At 40.2% G+C, this 27385-nt stretch overlaps 1 protein-coding gene and 1 long non-coding RNA gene across 3 annotated transcripts in view; one reads left to right on the top strand and one right to left on the bottom strand.

The window, feature by feature from the left end:
- CELF2 (CUGBP Elav-like family member 2) overlaps positions 1-27385 on the top strand; it is a 475836-nt gene that overhangs the window by 47601 nt on the left and 400850 nt on the right. The gene's annotated exons all lie outside the window — the stretch shown is intronic.
- LOC116661614 lies at positions 3401-9006 on the bottom strand. Of its 2 annotated transcripts, none has more exons than XR_004317566.1 (3): positions 8072-9006; positions 5122-5284; positions 3401-3458 (listed from the first exon to the last, which is right to left on the bottom strand). It is a non-coding gene; the product is annotated as an uncharacterized LOC116661614 (long non-coding RNA). The 2 variants fall into 2 exon arrangements; XR_004317567.1 differs by having other exon boundaries at positions 3415-3451.

The raw sequence follows: 27385 nt of genomic DNA, 5'->3' as shown, positions 1-27385 counted from the left end.
ACTGGTTTTAAAAGAAGAAAGATATTTCCCGTTGAGACTATATAATATTGGTAAACTTCATTACATCTTGATTGTAATTAAAAATACTCATGATCACGTGAAAACAACTTATGTTCAGAATTCTTATTTCAATTCTGTTAAAAGTGTTGTAGTCTAGGTAAAGGAAGCAACCTTTTTCAGAAAACAAATTCTAAAGTTAATTTGTTAAAGACTGCAGATTGCTAAGCTCTTGATAGAGTTACTGTTAAATTAAATATTATTGTATTAAACATTGTTCAGGTAAACTTTGAGTCAGGAAGATATTGAGAGAGGGATTGTTTCAGTCTTCTGGTGAAAATGTGAACATCAAGAAAAGATTTGTATATTCTCAACAAAAGTTTGACTAGTATAACCTCATTTTCTACATGGAATTAAAAAGAGACAGAAAAGAAAACTAAAAAGAAATCTATACAGAATTACAAGCACTTCAATAGTCAGCAATAAATGAGGGAGGCAAAGCCTGATTCCCAAAACTAAAAATGTCCATTGCCTACAAGCTGAAAGAAACCATAAGGACTTTGGCCACTAAGTTGGCCTAATGTCCAAGAGTTGAACCAGATTCAGGACAGTTTGACTGCTGAGAGTTAAAATGGAACATTCTAATTTAGGACTGAGAATTAGAACAAAGTTAAATTAAGTTGAAATTCATAGTAATTAAGAGAGACAATATAATACTTCCCTTTTATTGTAGATGCAAAATTTTTATGTGTCATAAGAAACAGCTTGAAAACAAAATCCTGTAGGAATTTTGGATAAAAAGTCCCCCTTTACCTTTTGCCTGCTTTATTGCTGTCACCTCTTGGCTATTCTTCATGCTTTTATCCTTAGTAGCAAAACTATACTTTTTGAGCTTAAGTCAGTCTCAGGATTTTCCAAGTGAAAAGCAAAGGCCTTATGATGACCTCCAAGGTGGTCCATGATCCACATGTACTCCCACCACTCCCACCACATGCCTCCTTGACCCGCTCCCCCACCTTCTCAGCTCCTTCCCTGCGCCGGTCCTCCTGGTGCCCTCCTTTCCTCTCTTCCTTCAGAGAATGCCATAACAAGTTTGTCCAGCAGACCATTGAACTTTTAGGTCCAGAAATCAGAAGAGAGTTCTTGTATGGAGGCCTAGATTTGGAAGTTGTGAGAATTACTTTCATAAAAGTAGAAGCCCATGGAGAGAGAATATCATTAGAAGAGAAAAAATTTTAAGAATGGAACCTTGAGGAGGAGCTCTGGTTTAAGGTGTGAGTAGCAAAAAAAAAAAATAAATAATAATAATAATGTAAGGAAAGATCTGAAAAAAGGAGAGAATCACAGCAGCCAAAGAAATGTAAAATTCTAAGAAATAGTAGTGACTGGGCAACAGGGTCAAGTTTTTCTGTGCTTAAATTGGGGAAGACAAAGAAAAGGCCATTGACTTGGTAGTTGAGCAACTGGAAATTTATCCATTGCGTTTGAGATACTTTCAGTAGAGCCAGCTACTGAAACCACCCAATTGATAACCACCGTGACATGTTATAACAATAATAATATGTAAGTTAGTGTCATTTTTCTTCAGTGTTTTTTTAGCTATTTAGATCAAGATCTAAAGAAGGAAAGAGACTAGAGTTGGGATTTTCTTGTCAAAGAACAAAACAAGTAACACCAAGGCTTTCTGAAGATACAAAGCCAATTTTATTACCCTCCAAGAAAACATGTATCCATGGAGAAATATTCTGAATAGTTAGAAAAAAATTCATTAAGTATTGGTAGTGGGATGATTTGTGGTTATTATGCTGTTAAAGGATTCAAAACTAGCCCTCTAGATAGAATGGAATTTGTCCATAGATCTGTACAGGGTTAATTTTTTAGAGTTTCATTGCTTTATTAGAGAGGAAAGAGATTTCAAGTAGGTCTAGTAAACTCTGGTGTTCCAGGCCACTCAAAGCTTGTTATCAGCTTCTGCTGTTAGAACCAGTGGTGATAAAATCACAACATCCCATTTGATGACTCCTAGTCAGGGGCTTCTGTGAGTAGAAATGTTCCCTTTGTGCCACGTAGAAGAGAAAGAAGGAAGGAAAGACTAAGAGAATGACACCAGTGGGGGACCATGGAATCAAAACAGGGCAAACAGCAGTAAGACAAAAGACTGGGAAAGCATGCTTTCAATGTGCTGGGAAGTAGTTCTTCATCCACTTAAGGGCAGTTTCAATGGGGCTTTTGAAGCCAGCAAGCTGGAAGGAGAGGGGGTTGTGATTGGGGAGTGAGGTACATGGGTTCGTGGTTGCAGACGCGATGACAAAGTCAAGCATGTGATGGCAGAGTGGGTGGGCAGCAGAGGAGGTGGTCAGAACAGACCTGAGTGCCTGAGTGCTGGGTGTGTCATCTGCATAGACTTTAGAGTTCTTTAAAATGATGGCAACAGGGCATTGAGGACTGTTGGCACCAGCTATGGTGAAAGGCTGGTGTAGCCAGATGCTCTGAGCATCAGATGGCCTGGAAACAGCATAGAGTAAGCAAGGAGGAATCCCATCCCCCTCCCAGTGAGACCACGTGGGAGAAGAGAGCATCCCACTAATTCTCATATTAGCATCCCATTAACTCTCATATTAACCCCCTGAGGAAGGTATGACCCCAGTTTTACTGATGAGAAAATTATATGATCTGTGTTATTTTCATGTATGTTAATAGCATGTGAGAAGGTGCCAGGGATCTACTGATCAGCATGTGTATACAGTTTAATTTCTTCCAAGTCATTTTACATTTCTTACCTTCCAACCTTCTGTCTGTTTCAAGTGTCCTAGTCCAAAGCACAGCTCTGATTTTAGTAGCTCTGTGACAGTGGGCAAGTTAGTAAGTCTCTCTAAATCTTGGTTTTCTCATCTGTCAAATGGGACCATGATGGTTGTGAGGATAAAACTAAATATTCATGTAAACACGTTATTATTGTAGTTAGTATACAGTAAGGGACCAGGAAAGATTCACTGAGTGAATAGGAAAAAATGCATTTATTCATGTAAATACACACACACATACACACACATACAATCTCAGTATTCTGGCTCTGCCACCAACCATTTTTTGACCCTGGGCAAGTCACCATAACATCAGGGCAGTTTCTTCACCTCATCACCTGTTAGATCTCAGAGAACAACCAACTCATTTCTGAGTGTTGTGAATTAGCAGCTCCTGCATACTTGGGCCACAGGACTTATTAAAATTATTTGTGTGCTGCTTTTCTCCTCTAGACTGAATTCTCTGAGGGCAGAGACCATATATGAATCAGCTCAGGCTGTCATAACAAACTACCCTAGACCCAGGGACTTAAACAGCAGAAATTTATTTTCTCACAGTCCTGCAGGCTGCGAAGTCCAGGATCAAGGCAGCAGCTGACTCCGTTCCTGGTGAGGGCTCTCCTCCTGGTTTGCAGACAGCCATCTTCTCTCTGTGCCCTCCCATGGTGGAGAGAAAGAGTGAGCAGACTCTCTGCTGAGTCTTCTTATAAGGGCACTAATCCCATCATGAGGGCCCCACCTCTCACCCTGATCACCCTTCAAAGGCTCCAGCTCAAAATACCATGACTTTGGGGATTAGAATGTCAACATCTGGATATTGGGAGGAAACAAACTTTCAGTTCATAAAAGGCCAGCTTTAACCTCCACATTCAGAGCACGTCACATGTCCTTTTTCCCTTGGGGAAAGCTGGTTGAAATTTTAAAGCTCCTTCTTGTCTCCAGATTCTATCATCTCGGAGTAATGAAGAAATATATGTCCACAATATACTAGTTTCCTCTTATATAAAATTAAAAAAAACTTGGGTATTTCAAAAATCTCATACTGTGTTGTTGTTTTGATATAGCAAGCTTAATTTGCTGTATCATTGCATATTCATTTAAAAAATCCATTTTAATAAGTGCTCTTGGAAGGAAAAATGAGGAAAATTATTTTTCCCTGTTAGATAATTTTCAGTCACCAAACAGAGTAACCATTAAGCAGAATTCACCACGTGTCTCACTTTTCATCTGGTCTCAGTAGGAAATATGGTCTGTTTTCTACTGTATACAAGGGGAAAATCTGGAGGGAAGCCTTCTAGTGACTAACGTAACACCTGCAAATGCCTAATGGGATTATCATTGAAGCCACCTGGATAAAGAGTGTCACAAACCAGAGTTCAGGTAGAGTGGTGGTTTTGTTAGTGTTTTTTCTCCTGTCTCAAAAATATCACCCTGCATTTTAACACTAGTTATTACATGTTCATCTCTTCTAATTCTCCCCCAAATAAAATAAATTAATGCGCTCCCATTTAAGAGAAACAGAACAAGCTAAAGTGCTTCTAATTTTAATGAAACCTTTCAAGTCTATATTGCAATTCTGAGAGTCACAAAGAGCTTTATTATTCACATCTAAGTCTTTCTCAATAAGTTTTTATTGCATGAATGGAAAAAAATATTCATATAGTTTAGTAGACTAAGTAGCAACTCAAAATTCCCAGGTTTGCTTTGCCTAGCAGATAAAATGTTTGTGTCTTATTTCAAATTTACCAGGCTGAAATCCTCGGAGGATTATGTTTTCATTCATATTCCCAGTAACCTTTTCGTTCTTAATGTGAAAATTTATTAATTTTTGTGATTATCCTGAAGCAAAATAAGGGAGAAGGAAAAATGCAGTCAGTATTGGAAAACTGGACTGAAAAAAATTCCAAAAAGATGAAGTAGGAAGATACACCTATTTTGGCCCTAGATTGTAATGTATCAGCTGCAGCACTGGGCAGATTGCAATAGCTAATAACTTTTTTTGAGCAATTAGTTTATTTAGCATTCCTTTCAGTGCCACTATGATAGTGTTTGCAAACTAAAGGCAGAAGGAACGTGGATATTTGGGGGTAGATTTCTGGTCCTGGGACTTGCAACTGGCATGGGTGGGTGGGCATATTTGCAGGGACCAGGGGGAATGCTTATCCTGACTGCAGTTCCTCTCCACCACAAGCTCACTGAGAATGGAGATTAAAGTACACCAGTTTTCCCCTTCTTAGAATAATCTTTTCACAGTTAATCCTTTTTCCAATTCCATAGCTGTTATAGGACCGACATCTCCACATGACTGAACTTTGCTTACTTCAGCTTGTTTTGTTGCCGTTTTTCCTTCAGTCTTGGAATGTTCTGGCATCAGAAAGAAGGAGAAATGTGTCTTCACATCTAATAAATCACTTATCTTAAATCCAACAGTTGTGCTTCATGCAGATAATAGAAGTAGGGTAAAATAATCTTCCACTCATGTCCTGTGCAGAATAAGGCACAAGTTAGTAGATAGACATTTATAAGAAATGTACAAAATTAAAGTCTCTTTCTCATAGAAACAGGGTATATGGACAGGCTGGGTGGTGGCATGCTGGTAAATGTTTTAACACCCACTCTCCAGGAAACAAAAGCCCTGATTTGTAGTGTTTGCAGATTTCTGTAGGGTAAATATTCCACCATGGCCAATTTCAAGCTACTGACGTGACAGCACTGGGCAGACATCTAAAGAGATTCCCACAATCAGCTGTCACGTGGGTTCAGGCAGACTTCCCACATGCGGGTCTGGGCAAATAACACCTCAGTCTAACCCTCTGTTGTCAGTCATCTTCCCATCCGTGGATGCTTACAAGTTACTGACAAGTGGAGATGTTAACTGGCTTGGATTTTAAACGTATTAGTCTTTAAATATTTCTTAGGTAAAACCTGTAATTACTAGTGAGGTTATAAAAAAGTACAAACCCACCAAAGAATTCAACACTACTCTATTTGGAGATCAAAACTTCTCCTTTCAGCTTTTCTCAGTCCCTTCTCTTACATAATAATCTTTTTTGACCTCAAATTTCTGCATCTTCTTTTCTTTCACTCCTGTTATCAGGTCTTTCCCAGTTTCATCTCTTTTCCCTGCACGGGCTAAAATCCATGGTCCATTGCTTTGGATAATACCCACCAGGACCCACAACTATCTGGCTCTCTCTTCCTTCCTCACCTGCTCTTTAAAATTGCAGTCCAAGATCAATCCAGTTGTAGGATTTTTCTTCCCTTAACTGGGTAGCTGGAGAAGATCCCAGCCCCTGGCAAATAGTACTCTTCAGATTCACAGCTTAACATCAGCATGGCCTTCAGACGTGTCAGTGAACTTTTCCTGGATTCCATCTCGTTACACATATCTGATATTTCAACTATCTGTCCCTTTCTTAAACCTGCTACCCCGTATTTTTCTCTTTCTTACTGAATGATATTGCTTCCAAACTCCCACTTCTCATTTCTTCTCCATTCAATCTGTAAATGTATCTATAATCTTGCTAAATTGTTTTGTCTCTTTTCTGCCTTCTTCCTGTCAAAGCCAAATTCCTGTATCTCTGTTTTGATACCTGTTCCAGTCATCTGTTCCCAGTTAGCCTGCTACCCACAAAATTAGTGGCTTTGAAACCGTTTATTGTTATCTCTTGTGGGTCTGTGGGTTGACTGGGCTCAGCCAGGCTTACTTCACTGCTCGCTCTCATATAACTGAAGTCAGGTGTTGACTGGACCTACAGTCATCTGTGGTCTTGACCAAGTGGGATATCCAAAATGGCACACTATGTGGCCAGGAGTTGATGCTGGCCGTGGGCTGAGAGCTCAGCTGGGGGTGTGACCCAGGCACCTACGTGTGGCCCCCTTATGAGGCTTGGGCTTTTTACAGTGCAACTCTGGGTTCTGGGAGAGAACATCCCGAGAGCAGATATTTCAAGGGGCACAAAGTTGAAGCTACCAAACCAGTTAAAGGTTGTGCCCAGGAATGACACAGCATCCTGTCTGCTATGTTCTGGTGGTCAGAGCAGTCACAGAGCCCACCCAGATGGAAGTAAGAAATTATCTCTACCTCTTGATGGAGGAGTAGAAAGATCACATTGCAGAAGAGCTTAAGGGATGGGTGATACTACTGCTGCCATCTTTGGGACCTACAATGTGCCACAGCACTACAGCGCTCCGAGTTTGCCTCTGCTTCCTTCCTCCTGGCTCCTCTCCTTCCTTAACCTATAAGCAAGCTCGTATCTCTATGTTGTTAATTAAAAAATAAGATTAGAGGTCAATGAATTCATCACTTATGATGTGTGTACTTTTCTCTGTGTATATTATACTTCAATAAAACATTTAGAAGAATGGTTAAGAATTTGTGGCTCACTGCTAGCAAATGCATAATATGCATATTTGGTGCTAAATTCGTAATATGTATTTGGGATGCTACCTCTGATGGTAGGTATTGCTCCCAAATTAGCTTATTTCTTTTTTAGCCTAGAGAATTAATTAATGTTTACCACACATATAAAAGTCAGAGTGTTATCGTAACATATACTAATATCAGGATAAATAAAGCTACTACGTATATCTCTATCTCAATCTGTATCTCTGTATCTATAACTCACTATCTGTCTAGCCATCTATCTTTCTGTCTACCTAGGAAAGCAAAAAAAAAAATTCAATTTTCCATGATTTTCTTTAATAGTAAAATGAGTTAACAAAGTAATCTCTTAACTTGGATATGGAGAGATTAAGTAAGGTGTAGAAAACTTTTTACCGTCTGGGAAGAAAGTTCATGTAAAATAAGATATTTGATTTCTGTTATAGTTCCAATGAAGTTAGCTAAAATAATATCCCTTCCACATTGGAATAAAGATGGTCTTGCATTTTAGGATAGAATTTCTCTCTGTCCAGGCCAGTAGGACAAAATATTTTCTAAGCCCTAGTTTAAGGGAAACAACAAACCAGGCAGTGCTCTGCATCTTCCATCTTTCCTTCTGTGTAGTGTTTACACTCTCTGACCCTTCCTTCATACCATCGTCTTTTCCCATGCCTTATTACGTAATGGATCTCTTAAAAAATCAGCTGTTTGTCACTGAGATAATTTTACCTTGATGCATAAATGTATTAGTTGTCCCAGAGTATGTGAATTTAAAATTTCCCTATAATTATAGAGTAGGTTTTTTTTTTCCTTCATGTTAAAGCAGTTGGAGCATCAGGGCGCAAGGAGTAAGTGTCCACAGGGAAGGGTCACCTGAAACACGTACCGGGGCTCTCCATGTGACTTGGTGCTTCAGTTTCCAAAACACCAGTAAATCACTGAGAAGCTCTAAGGAATTCATCTGAATCACCCCTCTGTGTTGCTGGAGAATAGGTTCTTGTCTCGCACTGGAAAGAATTCAAGAGTTGAATCACAGTAAAGTGAAAGCAAGTTTATTCAGGGAGATTCATAGGCAGAACGCGGGCCATCTCAAACCGTGAGAGGGAGAGATGCCACGAGGTGTGGGGCTGTTAGTTCTTATGCGCTGGGTCATTTCATATGCTGATGAGTGGGATGATTATCCCAACTATGCTGGGGAAGGTGGTGGGGTTTCCAGGAATTCAGCCCCGCCCACCTTTTGACCTTTTACTGTCAGCCTGGGAACTGCCATGGTGCCTGTGGGTGCGCCATGAGGCTCAAGGTCCACTGGCAGTCCAACCTTCTGCCATCTTGGCTCTAACCAGCTTGTCCTCAGTTGCTGTGTCACTCCTCCAATGGTTGTGCCCTGCCCCCCGCCCTCCTGCCTCACCTGTGAGCGCGTCAGTTCTCCTGATTCTCCGTGTAAATCTCTTTCAACACTGGGCACGTACCCAAACTAAGATCAAAACTCAGAAGCAGAAGTCAAATTAGCAAAATCCCTTCTACAAACTCTTGGGTTTCTTCTTATTTTCATTTTTAAAATTTCAACCCTAAATCCACGTGGTCCATAGCCATTACCTGCCCAGTCTGCCCCAGCCAGGCGTCAGCAGCAGGAAATCTCCTGTATCCCAGGTGAGAACCAGAGCGAAGTAGCAGCCATTCCAGCCTGAAAGCAGCCCCCAAACAGAGAGAAGCGATTTACTGCCTCTTTTCTGTTAAGATTTCGTAACCAGTTATTTTTCTCAAGACATTGCTGAACTTGAGAACGCAGTGGCCTGCAGTCGACAAGAGGCAAGCTAGACTCTGCCCCACCCCCAACTTGCAGAGCCGAGCAACTCCCTGCCACCTCGCCATAAATAATTTAACAATCTCTTCCAGGCAGCACAGTCAAGATGCAGATTTAATTTATTCCCTGGGAGGACTAAAGGTGGCTAGATAGACCTGGTTCACAGTCAAGCTGAGTTGGGGACAAGAGTTCCTTTCAAAAATGTGTCAGACTTACAGAGCACATGCCCTCAGGTCTAGCGCAGGACTCATTGTGAGGAATAGTTGGGTTAGTTTTTTTGCTTTGCTTTGTCTTGTTTTTCCTGAGTACTCATCACTAAGGGAAGAAACTTCATTCCACAGCAGAAAGGGAAATAACACTGATGTCATGCACAGAATTGTGCATAATCTATAAGTTCACAAAAAAATGAATGCACAGGTTCTAATGTTGTGGATCAGGGATTGCTTCATCTTTTGACTTTCTTTAGGGCTTTTTTTTTTTTTTTAACTCACCTCTGACCTGATACCTGCCATTTCACATAGCACAACCTGAAAAGGACCCCTAGTAGGAGCTACAAGTTCTTGGTACTTGTTCGTTATAATCCTAGCAGGGAAAGAAAGACAGACAGACAGAAAGAAAGAAATTTTAACTTAGATGATTCAAAGGACTTCTAAGGAAGGCCTGTTGGATGTGCAGCCAGCAGGGGATGTGGAGGAGCCCAGAGATCTGAGGCAAAAGGAGGCTCCAGGAGCAAGAAGGGGAAAGAGTCTTTCCAGAGAGAGGAACATGCCAGAAGCTTAATAACATGGCCCAAAGCAGGCAGCAACAGAGAGTAAATCCCCCCATCTCTCTCTCCTTCCATCCTTAGATCTCCTGCTCTCATTGGCCCAACCCAATAGGAAGCCAGCTGTCAAGGGCTCCGGGTGGTGCAGTCTTAGGGTTCAACCTCCCAGAGCCCAGAGGGGCCATTGGGATGGGGGAGGGAGGCAGATAAGAGGCAAATACACCACTGAAACACAGTTGGGTCACTAGTAACTACAGAATTGAACTAAATGATTTCCTCATGTTAACTTCCATCGATGTCTTACAAAAATATATTTTGCATTTCAAAGAAGTGTGTATTTTAAAGATCTTCTGGTCTGCCTTTTAGTTCCTCATTTTAGAAAATGCTTAATGTCTTTTGAGTGAAGTATTTCCTTTTGAAAGCATTTTTCTACCCTTTGTCCTTCCCTCACCTTTCACTGCGAGGGCGCTTGCAAACTATGTAGACTGTGGCTGGAACATTTTTGTCAAGGATTTAGTAATACTTAGGCTTTGTTTTTTAAGTCTGGGTTGCTATGATTATATTCCTAAGGAAGTTTGTTTTAAATTTTGGGAAAGACTTTGTAACTCAGAGGCCTGACCTGTCCCTTTGACCTGGGAGGTGATTTGAGGAAGTGACTTAAATGAACTACTCAATTGTTTCTCAATGTCTGAGATGCTGAGAGAAGAAAGTCCCTGCAGACATTCAAAGTAGCAGTGATGTTCTGCTGAACGCTTTACAGAATTTTAAGTAAAATTTTCCAAATAATGAAAAAACACTCCAAATAATGTGTCATCTGATTTACTCCACACAGCTGTCAACTGGCTCCAAGCATTTATGGTTCCCATTAAGAGCTTAGAAGAAGATAAGGGTTACTTCTGGTCCCCTTCTGTATGGCTGATAAACACCTAAAGCTCTACCAACTTTATCATAAACATGGGAAATAAACCCACAGAAAGAACAACAAAACATTCTAACAAAATTTTAAAGGCTCTCCCTTAGCTTGGTGGACTTTTTTGGCTTTAGGGGCACATGGGATGAGAAAAGAGAATTTTGTTCTCTTGATTAAACCTCTTGCCATGGAGGATTTGTAACATGCAGAATTATGTTATTCCCGGAGTGATGTCTCTGGCTTGGTATCACAACACAGAATTTGGGAAGACAACACAGTTGACTGTAAGGTATTGAAGTCCCACCTCACAGGGTGCCTGTTCCCAGAGTTTCCGGGTGGCCTTTCTTGGTGGTTAAAATAAAACACAAACTCAGACCTTTCAAGTTTCTCCCTTGCTTGCTTTGGTTCAGCTCCTCTAATTCAGTGGGTATTTGGGTAAATGTGCACACATCGACTTATTGGTTTATGTACACACATATATTGTACCAAGCTGGCCAATGCAATATTTATGTTTGTGCTTTGAGCTGCCTAAGATTTTGTCATAAAATCTAAGGCTGCTGTAGGGGAGAGAGCACATAAAACTTTCATGACCGGTATAAAAAATACAAAATGTTATCATTAATATTTAATAAAATTTGCAGCAGTCAATGAGCAAAATCAATGTGTTTTAATTAAGTTATTCATTTGTAATACGAGCTGCACCTTGGCGCGTGTTATTGTGGAATTTAGCAGGTTGAACTTAAAATAAATAAATAAACTTCCTTTTAGCCCTTGGGGTAATGGTATTAGTAATAAAACTATTAATTGGTTGCCTTTTCTTTGATAAGCAAACAGGGCTTTCTCCGGGGACAGCATCTTGTTTTCCTTCGTGTTTTATGATTCTCGAGCTGGATGCTGTCCAAGGTGTTTAGTAAGATGAATTGCCGCTCAGACTGTTTATAACAAGTGCCTCCATGCTCCCAACATACTGCCTTTTCTCACCAGGTCTCTTATGAGGAATTGAAACAGTTGAGGGGTGAACATTTATACAACCTGAGTGGGTTCGTAACCTTGGTTATAGAGTCACCATATGTTAAAGGAATTAGCAGTAAACCAAAGCTGGTGAATCCTGCCACCTCCATCTTACTCTGGAATTCATTTTTCTGATCTGCAGCCTTTCTCTGGGTCTTCCTTCCCTGAGATCTCTGTTGTGGATTGTCAGAGCCTCGCTCCTTTGTCCAGCCTCCCTTCTGAGGGCATAGAGGGAACAGTTCCCTGGAAGCCAAGTTGAGCAATGCAGGGGCTATGCTGTCTTTCCTTATGGTCATTTAAAATATGGTTTGATTGGCGTGATGCTAACCTAGCCTCTGTACATTCCCTGAACCTCGCTGACATAAATAATACATGGAAACTACATATTAAAAACTATCCACTGTGTTTACAATACACTTTACTCGGACTGCAGAGAAAAGAGCACACCTTGCCTATGTTATACAGCAATGTCCTTATTTCTTGTTAACCATGAGTTGAAAAATACCAGCAGAGCTCGTAGGACTTTTGACACAAGTTTTTTGGGGTTTATAGCAGGAATAGGCATTTTTTCCATCGACCATGATTATTCAAGCAATACAAGCTATTGGCACAATTTCTAAATGCAAAAAAAATTAGGTATATGTTATTCTACATTACAATTGATTAAATTTGCCAGACAGGGGCTTCATGAAATCCCTGAAATGAATAAAATCACTTAATATGAATAAGAAATAATATAGGTTGATAAGGTGTAGTGTATACAATTTGGGATTAATTTAGTAACTTCTAAGGAATAAGCCAAATGAGATATGTGTCTTGATACATGTTCCAGATTCATTAATAATAATAAATTGATGGTGTGAGGGACACAGTAGATTTAGCAGGGTGGCCACAGAAAAAAAGGATGAATTTTGATTTGTTTTAAGAATCTCAAGAAATAAATATCAGATGTAAATTGGATTTAATTAGAATAGATCAAAGATGATTTCTTCTTAGAATTATCAAGAAGAGTTGATGTAGCCCTTTAGGGGTTAGCAAAGTGTGGCGAGAAAGTGTGCTAGCTTATATTATGCTCAGCTTTTTTAGTTTATTGAAATTTGTCAACTTTATTGCTAATATTTCACTGATGGTTCATTCTTCATATCTTCAGTAGAGAATTCAATTGAAAATAAAACCCGATATTCCATCTGAAAATTTCAAATCCCACAACAAGTCTAATTCAATTAAGTTCCAAATATTTCTTTTAAAAATACAAAATAAAATCATTCTTTCTACATATGCTATTTCTGCTCAGTTCCAAAAGGATAGGAAAAAAATTGTGTTTGCTTAGTTTTGGTTCATCTATCACTTTGTACATTTTTATGGATTTTTATGTGTAATCACATTTTCCAGGAGGATTTTTATATAGTCTGCTCCATTTCTGCAGAGTTATTATCTTTCAGCCTTAAAATTATAAAAATTGATACACCATCTTTGGTTCCTCTATCATTGGGAAAGTGATGGGTGGACATTCATCATTCACTGTGACAAGTGAAACTCACTTTATTTACTGTAGTGAAAGATGACTTTTATTCTTGTTTCCACTCTTTCCCCTTCTTACTAACAATAGTGGTGGTGATCAGAGTGGTTCTGATGTGTGTGTTGGAGTTGGAGTTTGGGGACAGGCACCTAATCTCTAAGCCTTGGAAAGAATCTGTATTTTTCTTCTAAAAGCTCAATAAACTATTTTCCTTTAAAGGAATTTATAAAAGAATTCAGACTTCCATCTGCCTTTCCTGTTGAGGCCACTTTCCATAGATCTCTTCCTCCTGCCTCTCTTACCAATTTGCCCTTTACAAGATGACTGCTCCATCAGACATAAAATGCTGCCTTTTTCACTTAACGATGCTATAGCCTCTCTCTTGTACTTCTGGGGCAGATTTAATGGTGCATTTATATTCCATTCAAACTTGAACACAGCAAGAGCAAACTTACCCACAGGAATCATAAGTACTGGTGGCATTTGTGGGATCTGAAATTTTGGCATAAAGCATTATATTTACCTGAGCTGTTTCAAAGTGTTACTATTAAAACACAATTGTGCTTCACAGGTGTCGTCAGCTGGGCATCCGTGAGGGTTAGGAGCATTTTATGCCTCTTTCCTATGGTTTATGTTAAGGCTCATTTTAATCTCTAGGTTTGAGCAAAGGGACATATCAAAAAAACAAGCCTCACATGCATCAGTCTCTTAGAAGGGAACCAAATGTCAATTTCCATTTGATTGCCGACCGGAGAAATGTCTTCTCCTATAATGGGGTGGGGGAAATGCCAAGTGGGAAGAAACAGGGTGATGCTTTGGAAAAAACTCTCACCATGGCGAGATTGCATCCAACCTTACAGTTAAATGCTCGGAGACAGAGCCCCCCAGCTTGCTGGAAAGGGTCCCGCCACCGATTAGAATGTAAGTGTATAAGTGCCCTCTTTTACTCTTCTTCTCTCACACAGAGAAGACTCTCACCCACATGGACAAGCACATCCACTGCTAATGAGATGCAGCAAAAGGTGCTGCATCGGATGAGGCTGGTCAGTTTCAGTGCAACAGGACCACGCTCATTTTCTGACAGTGGCACAATGAACTCATGCAATAAGGACGTGGCTCTTCACTGACCCCAGCCCTCCCTGTATATGCTGGCTTTCCTGCTCCACGGAATGCGCCTACACTTAAGAAATTCATTCTCTTTCATTCTCCTCTGCTTCCTTCCTCCTGCTAGAACTTGCTGCCAGCAAAGAATCACCATCCTACATTCCTTCTTATGAGGGCGAAATTTCAGCGAAAAATTGACATGCTTTTTTAAAAAAAATTTTTTTAAGTTTAAAAAATTTTTGTATTTTTTAATGGGGGGAGGTAATTAGATTTGTTTGTTTGCTGATTTTTTAATGGAGGTCCTGGGAATTGGACCTAGAACCTCATGCATGCTAAGCACACACTTTACAACTGAGCTATATACGCTCCCCACCAAGACACACTTTTTAAAACACAGCTATGTTTGGTCAAGTATGGGTGCGTGCAGGTGTGGTTCCACGTGGGTAGGACAGAGATTGACGTCCTTAACCTGCAGTTCCTGAACCACAGTGCCTCAGCTGAATGGCATCTGGAAAGTTTATTTCCACTACTCTTATCTAGAGCAGTTTGGCATTCCTTTTAGAAGAGTCCTAATCTAGTGTGTGTCTAAGAAGTCTCAGATGTGGCTCCATAAATGTGAGCAACTAATGGGGACTATGAGTAGGCAAAGTGGAGGCCACTTCGGTGATCTGGGCAACCAGTGATTCAACCTTCCTCCATCGCAACCTTCAAGACTATAAACATTTTTTGAATGGTTGGTAGAAACTTTCAGCTACCTGGAAATTGGGGAAGGAAAGTTGGCAAGGCTGGGAGATAATGAGGGAAATGGAAAAGCTGGATAGAAGGGAGCCAGTTTTTTTCCCGTCCTTAATGGCAGTTGGATGGGTCCTTCATTCATTCATTCATTCATTTACAAATTCTGCTTCATGTCTGTTACATTCAACAGGTCGGGCACAACCTCTAGCCTCTAGCTGATAGCATGTATCTCTTTTTTTTCATTCAACTAGAAAGGACCTGATCTTCTTGCAGGCTGAACCAGAGCATGCCAGTGAAGAGGCACTCTTCCAAGACAGAAAATTTGTAGACCAGAGGGGATGGCTATGTAGAAATAAGACCAACTGTGGGTCACTGGGCTGCTGTGACTTCACAGGAAGCTGAGGTTGTCCAAAAGCTTGCCATGGCTGGCATGCCAGTGGGCGTTTCCCAACTGTACAGAGGAATGACCTCCACCCCCTACACCACCCAATGGGAGGAGCCCAGAAGCCTCTCCCACCCCCGCTGCCCAATGTGACTACACTGGGATCCTCTATCCCTAAACTATTTATTCCAGTGTTAACGTCAATCATCCTGGACCCACGGGTTGCCCTTTCTTCTGACTTAGAGAATTCATTCTCCTGGGCTAACCTGGTGGCCAGTCACAGGTGGGATGGAAACCACAGAGCTTCCTGTGGGTCTCTGAGCACTGAGAGTTGCTGTTGTGAAGCGGGAGGAAGACATCAAGCTGACACTTCCTGTGTGAAGTGGTTCCCTTTAATGAAACCTCACATCTAACCTGCACTTCTGTTCCACGTGACTGTCTGCTCACCTCTCCAAGCCCAAGACTTGGTGCTCCCGTCCAGTAGAATAGACATAAAGATCTTGTACACACATGACCAATGGACAGACCTTGACTAGCAGCTCTGCCCTTGAAAGAAACCTCCACGGCTGTGCAGATGTCCCCGACTCCACCTGCGTCCTCTCAAGATGGTGGTGTGTGCTGACCAGACTCTCCTCATCTTGGGAGAGTGGAAGACTTTCTGAGCAACAGCACATAACTACTCACAGAGAGAGTGTTTCCAAGTAGAATTGAGCTCACACAGTTGTTTATGACGGAAACACTATTTTCTTTTCCAGAAATACACAGATGGACGGCCCTATACTTATTACAGCTTTATCTCAGCCGTCTCCTGGTTTCTGTCATGCTCTGGGTGAAGATCAAGGTCAAGGTGAAGAGCTATGACTGCCCTGGAATGCATGGTCTAGGAAAACCAATGAAGATTGTATCCTAACTCCCAGGGCTTCTCCCCACTCCTTTTTGCTTTTGCAAGGATGCACATGGGGCCATTAATTGCTTGTCTCTTTTTATCCAGGCGAATACCTGGGAAGATAGTACCCACAGGTAGTTATCCTTTAGGTAATCAAGTGTAAACAGTTAATTCCAAGCCTGCACAGCAATGGACTTCCTCATAATGGAAAGTAAACTCTGTGTCACTTTTCTAAACAGCTAAACACCTAAAGAAGTGGCCTGGGGAATCTTAACTCCAAGCATCTAACAAGGACTGGAAAATGATGCTGACAGCTCCCGTGTGTCTCCAAGCACCCACCCCTCAACACTTCTCAGATGTATAGATGAAGCAATGCTCCACTCTGGCTAATATTTTTAAATGCAACCTGGTTAAACCCAGACCAGGAACTTGATTTAGAACTTGAATTTAGCCTATGCATTTAAAAAGAACATTTAATTGTTTAGAGCTGAGTTGTTGGAAAACTCATTCTGGACATTGTTTGTATCATAGATTCTTAGGAGAGTAATTACATTATGATGTTTAATTGACGAGTACCTTCCCAGGAAACCCTGCATTGAAAGCATTCTGAATGAGATGGAAGTTCTAGTTTTTTTGTTTGTTTTGGGGTTTTTTGTTTTTGTTTTTGTTTTTGTTTTGCTTTTGAGACTTTTTTTTTAATTGAAGTATAGTTGATTTACAATGTTGTGTTAATTTCTGGTGTACAGCATAATTTACTTATACATACATATTCCACTTGGTATTCTTTTTCAATTCTATTTTAAAAGCTCTCAAGAAAGAGTCTACAGGACAGCTGTCTAAATCTTTTGTTACTGAGTTCAGGAATTTCTCCTTCTGCCTGATCTGAATTCTTCCCAGTGGAACATAATCTCATCATCTTGTGTCAGTTCCGCCTTCTGCATGGGAATAACCACTGTCTCTCTCCACCTCTTCTTCATAACTGTAATCTTGCTCCTAAGCCTTCTCTTCACCAGGGGGAATATTTCTGATGTTTTCAAACAGCGATGCCGCCCCCTCCCCCACCCGCTACCTCACCACGCACACGTCTTGTGGACTTTCTTGTCTAGTCCGACAGAAACGGCACCACAGAGATGACCATCTTCCTCATTAGCAAACCTGACATCTAACCTCCTGGGAAATCTGACACAGGGTGAACTCAGGCAGTTCAATTTTCATTTCAAAATCCACCTATCAAATATTTATTCAGCCTGCTAAATAGAAAAAAAAAAATGTGCTCAATCTAATGGGAGTCAGGAAGAGGAAGATAAGGTTCCTGTATTCAAGGACCATAAATCTTAAGTCTGTGAACAGCTAAATAAGAGAACATAGTCATGAGTTAAGGGGTAGCAGAAAGAAAGGCAGTCCTTGGATTGGTTCCTGCAAGTTCTGTGCAAACTGGGAGGAGCTGTATTCTCCTGTTTTCTTTTTCTTACTCTCTTAAGTATGATGTTTAATTCATTTTCATTCATTGTTTAATAAATCTATCCCATTTATAAAATTTTATATCTTGTATTTTAATACTTTTACTTTCTAGTAGTTTTCACAGTTTTTAAAAATTTTTCTCTTTAAGAGTTATTTCGCAGTCTTGTTTGTTTGCTTTGTTTTATTTTGTTTTAGGTTTCCAAATGATTTGGTATTTTTGCTTAATTTTTCATATTAATTTCTGTTTTAATTGCATTATGGTCAAACTCTATGGCATTTTCAATTCCCTTTTAAGGAATTTAAAAATATTTTTGGTAGCCTATTACTGGGTCAAGATTTTTGCAACAATTTCATGATGGCTATTTTTATAATATATAATTGGACAGATATATACTTATTCCATTCTATCCATTTTATGGTATTCAAATCTTTTATCTTCTTGCTTTTTTAAATTTCACCTGTCAGAGACTGAGAGAGAGGTAGTTCTCACTGCATTCTGTTTTTGTCCATTTCTCTTATTTCTAAGTTTTTGATTTATTAAAATGTCATCTGAATTCTCATCTACATATTTGAACATTTCTTTAAGGATTTTAACTTTTAGTAATGAAAATGGTACTTTTTCTCATTTAAAGTTTTTTTTGTCCTGACTTCAGATTTACCTTAAATTATTAATGCCTCTTCAGCTTTTTCTTTGTGGTTGCCTGGTATGCATCAGGTCATCATCTTTTTTTTCCCCTCTTCTTTTTAACATTTATCTGTCCATTTGCTTCTCTTTAAAAAGCTTATAGTTGGATTTCGGTTTTAACAAATTCTTAGAGCTTTCATTTTTAAAGGTGATTTTTTTCTTTTTTTTTTAATTGAAGTATATAGTCAGTTACAATGTGTCAATTTCTGGTTTATATTGTTTGTTCAAACATTGATCTTCTGCCTTAACCAAAATATTTGAACAAAATTCTGTCATATTATTTTAAACATTCCATGTTTAGGTACCTTACTCTTTCCATAATTTTCTGGTTTTTGCTCTTCTTTCTTCTAGTGATCAGAAAGGTCCATTTCTGAAAGGTAGAAAAGCTTTACTTGCTGATTTAAGAACCATTATTTTAATTCCTCCTGTATAATGAGGAATTTTGAGTGATTTTACTTCTCCCTCTCACCTTCTGGCTAATTTTGTGTGATCCTAGACCCTGGGTATTACTACTTTATCATTCTTATTACTAAATTGTTCATTGTTACAGTAAATAGATTTTCTTTCAAAAATTATTTTCAACATCCATGGTTAATTCTGCAGCTTTATTTGAATGTAACTCTATAGGATTCAGTTGTTTAATTGCTCACCCCAGTCCTTTTACACCTTGACTCTCCCATGCTTAACGCCTTGCCTTTGACTCATCTCATTTATAACTAGAATAGATTTCCATAAATGTTTAGAACTGGGACACATATTGTATATTTTCAGGGACCTTGAATATCCAAGCAAGTCTTACTGTTGCCTTAAAATCTGAAAGCCATCTGGCTGTGTACACAGTTCAGAAGCAATCACTTCATTTTTCTAGAATCTGCAGTTTAGAAAGAGAAATTTGAGCAAGGAAGGCCTTCTTTGATTAAAATATTAAATATTTTAAACCACTGTCCAATGCCTAGTAAAATTAGACAAAGGTACACCTGTGATCCAGATTTACTATAATGAAATATTTTTTCATACATGCTTCAAATTTATTTCCTTTTTTAAAAGAAATAAAGTGTTAGGAATTAGCTAAATTCCCAATCTGATTTTTGATCAGAATACTTTGTTTAGTCTTGACATTTTAAAAGTCTTGGTATATATGTAGGTATGTGTCTCTCCATATTCTTTTTTTGGAACACAGATGAATCTTTTCTTGACTCAGTTTTCTTAGTTCAAAAAATGTTTACTAAATTTTTTTGGTTTATTTGAAGATGCTACTAATTGGAATATTCATTATGGATTTAATTATATGTATAGACACATATGTGATTTAATTATATGTATATACACAAATATATGTGTGTATATACATATATACATTTATGTTTCTATATGTATTTGCCTATGTGTAGGTATCTATATATGTTTATATATACATGTGTTTGTATAAATATCACATATTAATAAGAAGATAACCTTCTGTTTTCACAACTGATTTCCCACTGCTAACGTTAACAAATTGAATTATCCACTGGGTTTATAGGAGACTGTCTTGGTATCACAGAGATGTGGGGTTATGTATCTTTTTCCCCCCTTTCTGGTTTCTTTCTTGGGAATGTGGATTTGCTCTATATAGAATTATGAGGTTATTTTTTCAATTTGATCTTTTTTACTTAGTTGTTGTTTTTCTATAAATGATCTGGTATTTTTTCTAGCATCATTGAACTTTCCTACACACTCTTTGTTCTTTGCCTTGAATACGCATTTTCATTTATTCTGTTATTTGTGTTTGTTTTTTTACGTGAATTTCCTGACAGTTGCCTTTTCACACCTTGGCCAGATCCCCTCCTCTCTAGTATTTTAATCTCTTATTTCATAAAATCCATGTGTTCTTGACATTTTAAGAAAACACAGAGGGCCATCGTCTCTAGTCTCACGTAATGGTGATGACGATGATGATGACAGTGACAGCAAACAGTGTACGTCTGCTTCACCAAGGGCCTTCTGTATAAATTCATTTAATCATCACACCACTTGGTGTGTTATCCTTACTTCATTGTTGAGGAACCTTAGTGCCAACAGACTAAATAACTAATAGATGAAAAAGCTAGGATTTTAGGCCAGAAGTTTGGCTTCCAAACCCCCACTCTTAGCCATGAAATGGTGCAGTGGGTGCCATGCTGTGTCGGGTGTATGTCCACTGCATCTCAGGACAGCGGACCCTTTCTCTTCATGCTAGTTCTTCTTCCCATGGACCTTCACATTACATATTCATTTTGGTTTTTTATACTGATTTTGGAACAAGGGAAGAATCTTCTATACCCAGCTCATGGCTGCTGATAGATTCGTCTCTCGGAGGGTACCTGGTGCTGCCAGAATCCCTTTCTCAGATCTGCAGCCCAACAGTAAGTTGTCGATGTAGACAGCCTAACACTTCTGCTGCCTAACAGTCATTTATCCAGTGTGACTCCGTGGAGTTCGACTGGATATTGTTCCTTCTCCAACGGTATCTGCCTCTTTCACAGTTGGAGGCGATTTCTCCCAGAGGCTAGTGGTGTTTTCAGTCGCCGGCTTTCTTTGCCAGCACTTCTGCACTTTCACTTCTTTTAATGTGTTTCAAAGGACATTGCAGCAGAAACAAGCCACGTGAATCAGGCACGGTGATCGCCAATCACCATCATCCTTCTGAAGAACCCAAGGATTGTAACCACATCCATTTGTTTGGCTGGAGTTTCCTTTCCCCGCAAGAATGCCCATCAACATACCTCCCTATCCGCTGATATCTTCTTACTCACGCTTCTAGTCTCGTTTCATAAAATGAAGCCAAGAGCAAGAAAAGGGAAGTTGAAAAACTCAGTGAGGAAGGGAAGAAAGAAGCAAGCACAGACTCTGAGGAGAGACCCTCCTGCTGCTCTGGCTGCAATTGAACAGCAGGGTTGAAATGTGGTTTCCCTCCCAGTTTGTTTTCTTAAATTCATCTCCAGTCTCATTACCTGAGCACAAAGGGATAGTGTTCTGTTGTCACTAAATTACTTGCCTGAATAAGGAAGGAAGTTTCTATTGGTTTAATCCTCATTCATCGCTATGAAAATGTGCCCTCTCTTTCTCATGAAATTCAGTTCATTCTTGGAAAATCCCACTGCTAACACAAACAAATTGAATTATTCCGTTGGGTTTTATTGCACTAAAAAGCAATTCGTTCATTGATGAAGGAGCTCTGTGATATACTAAGAGAAAAAAATAATAGTTAATGACCAGGATGCCCCCATGTGAATGGTCGCCCCAAAGATTTTCTTGGGATGTGGGCTCTTGTTAAATAAATAAGGCACATTTTATAATTCTACTAGTATTATTTTATTATAATATTATTTCAAAATTTGAAATGTGGAATAATACTTCATGGTCTGGTTACAAGATCAAACTTTGGGCCCCTTACCTGCTCTTCCAATGCAACTGTAGGCTGAGTAAACTGTGATATACGGTCTTGTCGTGACTTTATCGTAAAGGTCGTTCCCCTCCTGGTTTATAAGCTCTGGGCATTGGAGGATGGAAAAAGCACTTACTGTCATTCTCCTTGTCTCTTGAAATGTTAGTTTTACACTTTTTAATTAAGATAAGATAGCACCAGGAGTGAAAAATAGTTTACTTTGATTTTTATTATATTTTAACAGGCCATCATCAGATACCCCCCAGTACTCTGTCATTTTGCTAACCTAGTAACAGACACATTCACCCTTCCAGGGACAGCATGCACATCTGTCACTTTTCAAGAGGAATGCCTTTGGAAATCTTCGCCAATTTAAATACTGACTGGAGGAGCAAATATATATTTAAAAAAAAAAAAACTACCCAACACTAAATGAGACTGTATATTAACTGAGCTTCATTCTGTTTATTTCTAGCTTTAAAATTCCCCCTAGGAATTGGGCCTTTAAGAAATAAAATTTGAGAAGTACAGCATTTTTCACTTTCCAAAACTTCATATCCTGTGTTATAAGGAAAAGAAAAATGTTTTCTTCCAGCGGTAACATTGAGAGTCCCTGACATCTCCGAGGGGATTTCTACTTTACATGTGTGTTGTGTATACAAACTGGAGTTCTCTGTTCTTTCCTGTGTGTTACCGTTAGTCACCATGGGTGCTGCTGCCGAGCGGAGCACTTTTAGGCATTGCTGAGATGAACCGCATCGTCCCCATCTTGCATCACTCCCAGGAGTCCCTGGTGGACTAGTGACACTGTGACTGGAAGACCGTCTGATGCCTTCCTCAGCGTCGGGTGCCACCGCTGGCCCAGTCTGCTGCAATCCAGGCGACAGTGAGCCCGGAGGCATCTAGGGGAGACACATGGGGAGCAAGGGAGGGGAGGGGACGGATAGCTCAAACCATATCAAATTGTTTATATCTGACCACTTTTTACCTATGAAAATGACTGTCTTATGTGGTTTAACCTCATACATTCCCCTCCGACTGCTGGTATTAAAGAGATGACGTCGACTAGGAATGCTCACGATTTCCCTCCGCCTCCCCTCCCCTCCCCTTCACCTTCCCCTTTTCCTCCTCCTCCTCCTTCTCTTCTCTGGTCAGGAGCCATTTGGGATGGTGATTTAGGAATTGGCAAGGAACCCCCACAGTCTTTCTCGCCTTTTTCTTTCCATTAAGGTTTTCAAGCAAGCAAACCAACAAACAAGGACAGCACAGCCAGCCCAAGCTGAATAAACAACCATCTCAAAGGTCCTGTTCCAGCTCGAAAGCTCTGTAGCAGTGACCTCGTGATGACTAACTGTAACTAAACTGGATTGTTCTGCGTGCTGGAGCTGTGCCTTCCCCAGTGGCTGGCTTTGGGTGGGGCCTGTGCCTGGCTGCCATGGGCAGAAGGGATTTTGGTGACCAGGAAGGAGACAGGTGATGTCTTCCCCAGTTCTGTACTTAACCGCTGCTTATGGCTCACACTGCCCTCTCAGACCCTGAATCCCCTGCCTCCCTCTTTCTCTTAAAGGACTCTTGTGATGACAGGGGGCGCACATGGATAACCTAGGATATTTTCCCACCTAAAAACCCTTAAAATAATCACATCTGCAGGGTCCTTTTTGCCATGTAAAGTAACATGTTCACAGGTGCCAGGACATGGAGGTCTTTGGAGGGTAATCATTCTGCCTACCATATGCCATGTTGCCAGAAAGTTCTCAGTCTTCCTGGGTACTCTAATGATCTGGAACGATGGTCTTTTGTATTTTTAAATTGGTGTTCTGTCCAGGATCGTTCCCTGCCTTCCCTTCTTTCTGTAGGTATTTCCCGAGTCCCTGCCGAGTGTCAGGCATCAGTTGAGCCCAGGTTAATGGTACCAAAAGGAATCATTCATCCACCCATCTCCCCTTTGACTGTTCCTTCAAGACAGACTGTTAGGATGTTGCTGTTACCCTACTTGGTGTTCCGTGTATGAGCCTTCCAGAAACAAGCTGGAAGAATGCTTCCAACGTCATTGTGTTAGAACGCTTGCTGAACGTTTCAAAATCCCGAATGCTGACAGAGGGACTGCCCTCTGGGTACTTCCACTTCTTGACACATAGGACTGTTACGAACAAATATTCAAGGGAGAATCTGACAACTGACCAGGCGTGGAACATTTCTGTGCTTTAAAAAAACAAGGCATGAGGACCGGGTTGACATTAGTTATAAGTTGTTTGTGGCATGCCAGGCGAGGAGCTGTCGCAGGAATTGCATTTCTAGACAGGGTGGGATTTGAGGGGGCGGACTGGTGGGGAGGGCACAGATTTTTGTCTGGGTGTCACGGCTTCCTGAATTTGCAGCGTAGGAAGGACGCCTCTACAGCCTCTCTTAAGCCTTAAAACGCCCTCATGCCAGGTCTAAAATAACCAGGGACTGGCAGAAGCCTAGAGCTATTCCTTTCCAGATTTGTAGCATTGTTATTTTTTCTAAACTCCACTTGTGGAATGTTTAATGCCGATCCAACTTGCAAAGACATCTGATATGAGCACATCATCCCGTAAGCATTTCTGACAGTCGGTGTCACTATGCATCTTTTTTATCACCCTCCTTCTTACAAGGCATCGCAGATAGCCCGCCAGGTTCAGCGGTGATTAATAGGGCTCTCTCACCATTGACTTCACTGGGCTCCAGCCTCCTAAGAAAAATGTGGCTGCTGATAAATCTCAAGTGATAAGAGCTGTGTTATGTAAGGCAGGCATTTCAGTGCATATTATGATGAAGGGAGGATAGTTTGCAAAGTTCAATGGAATTGACAAGGCTTCTTGTCCCATTGATTTTGTGAGGCTTCTGTAAAGTGAGCAAAACAAAAACTTAAGCAACGGAAAGCCACGTGCACATGCTGGAGCTTAGGCTGTTTGGATGCTCATATATATCTTTCGAGCCACTTCCAGAGTATTATACACACTTTGAAAAGGTTTTTCTTGGTGTCTTTTCTCTGAAATGAATACATCCAAGTTTCTGGTGGAACCCAAAGTTGAAAAATTAAAAATTGTCTAGGACCATTCTTGGAACAAAGACAAAAGTGCAGTAGTTCTGTTTTAACTTGTGAGGCTCCGGAGTGTCCATGGGGTCTGTTTAGCATGTCAAGTTGTGTACGTGCGTGAGACTTATGGATGAAATGGTAAATCATTTGGGTTACTCAATTTCTAAATGGCAAGAGAGTTAAATAATAAAAACAAACAAAAAACCAAAAACACATACCTTGGGTTTGATGAGACCTTAAAGAATATTCCTCCAAGGCATGAGTTGCTTACTGGAAACATTCCAAAGGAAATCTAATTGTGCACACAGGGTATTAAGGGGCATGAGAAGGCTTTCCTGTGACTGAAGTGGGGGAAAAGTGGGGGGAGCAGTTTCAACTCAAAGCATAACTTTCAGCAAAGTGAAACATTATTTGTTAGTGTAGCAGCATGCAGTCCTAAGGGCCAGTCGGATAAATGAAGTCTGATCTTCAGGCTTGTTGTCGACACGTGAAGAGCAGAGTCTTTTATTCTAAAGAAAAGTTTTTCACGGGTAAAGAGACGCAAAGGTCACCTTGGCCAACCTCCTTCAGCATCTCTCTTCTGGGTACCATGAACTCGTGACTAAAGCCACCCTGCAAAGCCCGCATCCCCCAGACTTGGACTTTTTCATGCTTCCATGTCGTGGCTGGAGCTGTTCCCCTGGCCTAAAATACTCTTTTTTCCCTGGTGACCTCTTCCTTAAATGTGAAGACCTAGAACAAATAGTCATCACCATCTCTCATGGATACAAAATTAGTATCCCTTTTCCTGAAATCCCCTAGCACATTGTACATACTTCTTTTGTAACTAATTCATTATTATTTAGCTACAACGTGGTCCATTTCCAGAACCCCCATAGACTGTGAGCTATGACCGCGTGGCACTGACCTTTATATTGTGCTCATTCAGTGACTGAATGAATTTGTGCCCAGAGAAGGAACCAGTCAAAGGGACAGCCCATCACCCTCCTTCTATTTCTTATCTAGTCCAAGAATGTAAAACTCTTAATATAAGATCTTCTCTGATGAAGAAAGCAGGAAAAGGTTGTGGAACTTAAAATCCTCTAATATAAAATGTTCACATGGGGCAGATTCAACAGAGAAGAAACTAAGCTTCGGGGATTTTCACTCTGCAATCCATGGATTTGCTTTCTTGTTGTTTTCGCCTCTTCCCAGTCATTCCATGTGATGGAGGCATTTTGCAGGGGTTAATCTACATGTAATGAAGTTTCAAAGAAATCAGATACTGTACTCTACTTACGGGGCCCTGGGCCTTTGTTTTCTCCACAGTGTGGTACAAAACAGTGATAAATAAGCTGATGTTTATTCACTGTGGGTAATACTTTTTTTTTCTCCATTCCTTTTCTTTCTTTCCTTTTTTTTTTTTTTTTTTTGCTATCCCCAAAGCAAGCGTGTGTTTGTTGTGAGTGGTTCCTTCATTAAAATCAGAGATTTTGCACATTCTCCCCCAGAACTGGAGAATCTCGCAACCAGGAACATGCAAGATGTGAGCGACACATTTTATTTCCGAAGAGCTCCAGTGGTCGCTGGCCCATTTCCGTCTAACCTTGGCTTGCTTGCTTGCTTTTTTCACCCTGATTTTTTTTTAATTGAAGTATGATTGATTTGCAACGTTGTGTTAGTTTCAGGTGTACAGAAGAGGGATTCAGTTACGTGTGTGTGTGTGTGTGTGTGTGTGTATTCTTTTTCAGATTCTATTCCATTCAGGTTATTAGAACATATGAATATAGTTCCCTGTGCTATACAGTTAGGTCCTTGTTGCTTATCTATTTTATATACAGTAGTTTGTATCTCTGATCCCAAACTCCTAATTTATCCCAAGCCCACCTACCTTGGCTCTCTAATGAAAGTCATGGGCAAATGTCCTGATCTAGTCTGACCTTGCACACTGATCTTAAGAACTCAGTTCTGCCATCTCCAACCATGTACCTGCTGGTCAACAAGCATAATGCCCCCCTCCCCTCTGGACCTGCCGCACAACTGAGTAACACAGAGTGTCCCAAAGGGACTGGTTCTGATTCTGAGAGAAGTAAATAGTCCAGCTGGATTCCTCAGTAATGGTTTGGTGAGTGTAGTCTTTCCCCATGCGTCATCAATCTGGGGCAGTGACAGCTAGAGTCCTACATGAATGTTGATCAACTTTTAATTTCTTCTTCTCACCTAAACTCAGAAGTACACAGATTAATGAGATGTAAAGAATGGGGTCAAAGTAATGAAGAGAAGGGTGTATTTTTTTCCTAAATCTCAACTAATAGAATTTTAGTGACTTAGGTATCTGGTTAATTCTCATGACATTTTCCTCTCCTATTTCAAAATAAGAGTAAAATGAACAGCCAAATAAAATGAGATAATGACACACTAAGATGGTAAAGGATCCAATCAACTATGGTCCAGATTCCTGGAAATCAGTGGTATATCCAGAGAGCTTTACTTC

This window comes from Camelus ferus, chromosome 35, assembly GCF_009834535.1.
Source record: "Camelus ferus isolate YT-003-E chromosome 35, BCGSAC_Cfer_1.0, whole genome shotgun sequence".
Taxonomy (NCBI): domain Eukaryota; kingdom Metazoa; phylum Chordata; class Mammalia; order Artiodactyla; family Camelidae; genus Camelus; species Camelus ferus.
Note: the sequence above shows the minus strand (reverse complement) of the source record. Positions and strands in the feature narration are given on the sequence as shown.